Source organism: Drosophila sechellia, unplaced genomic scaffold (genome assembly GCF_004382195.2).
Source record: "Drosophila sechellia strain sech25 unplaced genomic scaffold, ASM438219v1 U_237, whole genome shotgun sequence".
NCBI lineage: Eukaryota > Metazoa > Arthropoda > Insecta > Diptera > Drosophilidae > Drosophila > Drosophila sechellia.
The window spans coordinates 57,270-63,269 of NW_022611179.1; the positions used below are offsets into that span (position 1 = coordinate 57,270).

Consider the following 6,000-nt stretch of genomic DNA (forward strand, 5'->3'; position numbering starts at 1 on the left):
AATTCTTTGAAGATACAGACTGAGGAAAATTATGCAATTTGGGGACTGATTTTGAAGCTTTATAAAATGTCGTTTTAATAGATATAAGTATTTGTAAATTTAATTGGATGTATCCATGTCAAGATTGTTGTCTCTTCCTTGAGTAATTAATGCCAATAAAATGTCGATTTTCTTTTCTAAATTGTCGACTCTAATTGCTAAATTTCTTGTGGGGTCGTCCGATGATCCTTTTTTTAAGAAATGATTGGAGTTTCTTGGCGATGGTGTGGCTACATCAATAACTCTTTGTATAATACTAGCTCTGGCAGCTCTGCTGGTGGTCGGAGGGCTGTCATTGCTAGCTTGCATGGGATTTGGAGTGCCTTTTTCAGGTTCCTTGTCATTCTCTTCGCTCCTTTGTTTTCGGAGCATGTCCTGGTAATTTTCTAGATGTCTTTGCGCTGGGTTGCTTGTCTTGGGTGCCATTCTTGGCTTTGCGTTGTTTTTAGAAATTGTCCTACCCTTTTTGGGTATCTTGTTAATGTTTCGGCGCCATTTATTCAGCCGGCTTTGAATGGCAGTGTCGTGGGAAGAAGAACGTGGCCTTCTGTCGTTCATATTTTGGCGGAAAGGATTTAACATCGACTTTCTGGCTGCCTCCTGGCGAGCTTCAGCGATTGATCTGTTCAGGATCGCTGAGCTGTGTGGCAGCCGTGGGGTATTATTGCGTGGAGGAGGGCCTTGACGTCTATAGAAGTTGTTAGTTGCGTCTTTAATTGTGCGTATTTTGTTTGTGTCAATGTTGTTGGCCGCAAGCTTTTGTTTTTCTGCCTTGTAAACGGGGCATCCCTTGTATGCACTAATGTGCTCTCCAGAGCAGTTGACGCAGGTAGCAGGGGTGGTTCTTGGCTTGGTGCAACAGGATGACAGGTGGTTGCCAGCGCATTTCATGCATTTTGGTGGTCTCATGCACGAGTTTTTGGCATGCCTGTAGCCCTGGCATCTGTAGCATTGGACCGGCTCCCGTGTCCTGTTTTTCCTTTCAATATCCACTTTTTGCCCACCGATTTGTTTGAGTGAGATAATTTTGTCATGACTGCCGTCCTTGGCCATGACGATCTCCACTTCAAACATGCGCATGGGGCCGCCTGTAGCCGGGTTCGTCATATTTCTGACGAAGCGCGCGGTGAATCCGAGTGTCAGCAACTCCTTGAAAATCCACGAGCATGGAGTGGAGTGGTGGAGATGTCTGATTACTACTCGGAAGCCCCTCTCAGACTTTTTTTTTGACTTTTACTGGTGGAGGTACGGAGACAGAATGACTTCTGTTCCGCATCCACAATTTATTTTGCCTTTGATTACATTTTGTGCAATATATAGGTACAATTATTTGAATTTAGAATTTAACATTGCATGAGGTGAGTTGGGGATTTGGACATAGTTAGTATTTAATATTTAGTTAGTATTTTTTTTTTTTGCTTTAGGCTTAGATTATAGACAGAAACATGGACTGGTAACATTATCATCTTATATGTTTTGTTTACATTAATAATTTGTAGTAATTTTACAAAAAACATTGAAATTAGGTACTAATATTATACATTTTATTTCTTTTCAGGTACCCCCGCCAGAAGGACGGAAGCACCGAGTTGCTGGAGGCCTCAAGAGTCATTGGAGGTGAGTATTAGTTGTGATTTGGCAGGAAATTTGCTTCGGACGCTGGATGCGCGCCACTTGCCATATGTATGTCCGGAAAGCGTTGCAGGTAATTTATTGGTGGTAAGAATATGACGCGCCGCTGTCATTTGTTGGTTTTCTCTTCCACCCTCAGTGGTAGATGTTTGCGATTATTTATTTAGCTTGTTAAATTGCAGGTCAGCTTCGGCGGTCGTCGGGAAGAGGATGCCTGAAGAAAGGTCCGGAACAGCGGTCGTCACGTAGTTTTGGAGCTGCTGCCATTATTGTGGTGTGATCTGTCTCATTATGGCAGAGGAGTCGACAGTGATGATTGTGGCTTGGTCGTTCATCTAGGGTGGCTAGGTGCGCCGCGTTTTGTGGCCATTTCGTCAGGGTTTGCAGCTTGGAGCCTCCGGAACGTGATTAGTTGCCGAGGGCCGTCGCAACGATTGGGGCCATGGAAATGGAAGTAAAATTAGAGATTGGGTGAGTATTATATTTGTTATTTGATTTTGTGATTGTGTCATTTTGTGTTTTTTCAGGTACGTTTAGTGGGAGGTAAGTATGATATTTATTATTTTTTGTTTTTATAATTATTGCATTAATTTTGTTTTGTTTTATTTTTTTTTTTTTTTTTTAAATATTCTCAGCGCCTGTTGGTGCTGTCATTTTATTGTACTCTGATTTTGTTTTAAAATATATAGTTACAATTTATGGCATTTTACAGTTTTTGGATCGGCGGCGATTGTGCGCACCATGGTTATGAGAGCTATTTAAGAATTTCAATTTCGAGGAAAATTTTTTGATTTGCTTGGCGGCAGTTATACGCGCCCATGATTTAAATTGGAATCTAAGATTTAGGATTTTACGTTAAGTTAGCCTTAGCTTATGGTAGTTACAATTTTTATAGGTACTAGTAGTTTAGGTAGTAGTTTTAAGTTTAAGTAATATAGTAAGAAGAAAAATTTGTGGTATTATGGGGAAAGATTTTAGGTGGATGTATATTCTAAAGCTAAAATATTGTGGCATAGGATTCCAGCGATGAGACTCTAGCAGATGGCGGCGACGACGAGCAGTTGCTATCATCCGAGGAGATAGATAGCACTGTTGCCCATCCTTCACTTTGGTCTCCATTATGTCCGTCCATTTTGTATGCTGCGTTACGTCTTGTTCACTTTGGTTAGCTGTTTCACTGGTGCCTCTGCCGGATTTTCAATCACCACTGACGCGCCGTTTTGGTCGGGAAGCCTAGGCGGGCTATTGGACTTCGATAAATCGGAGGAAAAAAGCACGGCTAGTAATCGGTGTTCTGGCGATTTTCCCGTCAGAATGGTTACCGATATATCGCTTCGCGTTGGCCGATGTCATTGGTCATTATCAGTAGCTGGTCTCACTACTCCTGGGCTTCGATAAATCGGAGGTAAAAGCAGCCTAGCTGGTAATCGATGTTCTGGCATTTTTCCCGCCAGAAACGTTATCGATACCCTGCTTCGCGTTAGCCGGTATTCCAGGTCATTCTCGGTAGCTGGTCTCACTACTAATTGGAAAAGGGAAAAAGAAATCATATGTTACCTTTCCTGATGTTTTTTTTTTTTTTTTTTTTTTTTTTTTTTTTTTTTTTTTTTTTTTTTTTTTTTTTTTTTTTTTTTTTTTTTTTTTTTTTTTTTTTTTTTTTTTTTTTTTTTTTTTTTTTTTTTTTTTTTTTTTTTTTTTTTTTTTTTTTTTTTTTTTTTTAGTAAGAATTTTTTATAGATTTTGTGATGTATTTCTCTTATTTGCGTTCCGCTGATCTACATGCGGCGACCGAGCAGTGCTTCATCGGAATATTTTTTTTTTTTTTTTTTTTTTTTTTTTTTTTTTTTTTTTTTATTGTTGATTTCTCCACTGCCTGTCAGCTCGGCTATGGCTCATCGGGGCACCTAATCTTTGGCGATTTTCCGTCAGTCATTATTTCGCTCGGCATGTCATTATCAGTGCCTCAATCTGGCTCGATAATCGAGGTCAGCCTATGTAATCGATCTGCATCCCAGAAAGTTATGTTCTTCTTAGTATTAGTCATCTCTAGTCACTAATTGAAAAAAAAAATATATGTACTTCCTGAGTAATTGTGATGTAGTTCCATAGGATAATCGTCCGTACGGCAAAACGATTGGCCAAGAAAAAAAACGATTGGCAAGGAATGCGACTGCGGCAAAAACCATTCCCTGCTACTGCTGTCGCTACCGACCGCTGCTGTTGTTGCATTATGGTGATGGCTGCGTCGCCGCCGCTGTTGCTGCTGGTGGTGAGTACGTAGCTGTTGTTGTTGTTGCTGGTGGTGACTACGTCACTGCTGTTGCTGCTGATGGTGGTGGCTGCGTCGCTGCTGTTTCCGCTGCTGGTGGCGACCGCGTCGCTGCTGTTTTTGCTGCTGGTGGTGACTGCATCGCTGCTGGTGGTGAAGTGCGTCGCTGCTGGTGGTGCCTGCGTCGCTGCTGGTGGTGGCTGCGTCGCTGCTATTGCCGCTGCTGGTGGCCGACCGCGTCGCTACTGTTTTTGCTGCTGGTGGTGACTGCATCGCTGCTGGTGGTGAAGTGCGTCGCTGCTGGTGGTGCCTGCGTCGCTGCTGGTGGTGATTACGCTGCCGCTGCTGCTGCTGCCAGTGGCGGCTGCGTCGTTGCTGTTGTTGCTGCTGGTATATTTTTTTTTTTTTTTTTCCTTTGTATTTTTCAGGTGCCTAGGCTGGACGGTTCTTGGAGGTAAGTATTATGTTTGTATTTGTTTATTTATATAGTTGCATTATTTGTTGTTTTTCAGGTATATTTTTCAGGTCGGCTATTCTGAAGGTGGGTATTATGTTTGTTTTAAATTGCATTAAATTTTTGTTTTTTGTTATCAGGTACTTTTGTAGCAGCTAATTTTGAGTCCGTCGTAGCTGTGATGCCGTGGTTTATTGGGTTCTTAGTTTGCGATTAATCTGGAGGTAAGTATTAAGTTTGTTGTTATAATTGCATTAATATTTGTTTTTGTTTTCAGGTACATTTGTTGCAGCTCATATTGGGGCCGTCGCTGCTAGGATCACGTGGTTTTGATTTCTTTATGTTTGCGGTTAATCTGGAGTTAAGTATTACGTTTGTTGTTATAATTGCTTTTATATTTGTTTAATTTGTTTAATTTTTCAGGTACGTTTGTAGCAGCTAATATTAAGGCCGACGCAAATGGGATGCCAAGGATTTGGGTTCTTAAAGTTTGCGATTAATCTGGAGGTAAGTATTAAGTTTATTGTTATAATTGCATTCTTTTTCCTTTCTTCCAGTTCATTTGCCGGTCCGAGAATGATTGCCAGGTGGCCTGTCAGGAAGTCGGGTCGTCGTATATTCCCAGAAGGCGGATGTGGCAAAAGCATTCACTGTTGTTCCTGTCGCTGTTTTTATTGTTGCTGCTGTTTCCTTGTGTTGCCGACTCGTTATCACGCTCGGCTAGAAGGTGATTCCTGTGTCGCAACTCGCCTTGATGAAGCTCTGCATGTTGTTGGTGATTCCGGCGCCTAATCCCAGGCAAGGCTGCCATCAGACATGATCTCCGTACGTTTAGTGTCGCTAATCATCGGCCATTCGGTCCCTTCAGTCCTGATGCAGGTATCCCTACTTTAGCAGGAGGGAAAAGCATGCGCCGCAGTTCGGTTGCTTTTACAGGAACACACCGGTTTTCAGGAATGAAATTTTATTGTATATTTTAGGAAAGAGAAGGAAAACTAATAAATTATTTTCTTTCTTTCAGGAAAGCGGTGGTGAAGAGCCAGACAAAGCGGCAAATGGAGCCATCATAAAGCGGAGATTGTTTCAGGCACATATCCATCAGTTTGGAATGAGAGACGGATCACCAGTGATGCGTTCTCCATCTCGCCAGGAAAGCGCCATTCGAGTGCGCAGTCTATATCATCCAGTAGGTGTTATTAGTTAGATTTTACCATTTATATGTGAGACATTTTCCTTTATTAAAATAACCTGTATGTGAGCCTTTAGCCTTTTTTTATTTATTTCTTTTCTATTTATATATTTTGCCACCCCTTCCGCCAGTTTTGGTTAATTCTGTCTTTTGCTTTTCTCTGATTTATTTTAATTTTGTTCCTGGTCTCCTTCGTAGTCGGGTAAGATTATTCTCTGTACATTTAGTGGTTGTCCTTTAAATCTTTCTATTATTTCCTGTCTGGTTAGATCGCCCCTTCTATATTGCTTATTATATAGGTTGATTTCTGATTCACCCCATCTATCTGGAGGCCACTTTTGGCTTTCCCTTTCCCTTCTTTCTATCACTTCCTGTTGTTTTATTCTTCTAAGCTCTTCCTCTTCTTCCTCTAGTCTC

The 6,000-nt window shown here is 41.4% G+C and overlaps 1 long non-coding RNA gene across 7 annotated transcripts; it reads left to right on the top strand.

Annotated features, from left to right (window-relative positions):
- The first annotated feature begins 3,833 nt into the window (after window positions 1–3,833).
- On the top strand, window positions 3,834–5,659 carry LOC116802850. 7 transcript variants are annotated; one of them, XR_004363197.1, is made up of 6 exons: window positions 3,834–3,940; window positions 4,369–4,394; window positions 4,453–4,481; window positions 4,535–4,618; window positions 4,672–5,219; window positions 5,416–5,659. It is a non-coding gene; the product is annotated as an uncharacterized LOC116802850 (long non-coding RNA). The 7 variants fall into 7 exon arrangements; XR_004363192.1 differs by having other exon boundaries at window positions 4,672–4,901; window positions 4,952–5,659; XR_004363194.1 differs by having other exon boundaries at window positions 4,672–4,754; window positions 4,818–5,659.
- The last annotated feature ends 341 nt before the right edge of the window (window positions 5,660–6,000 follow it).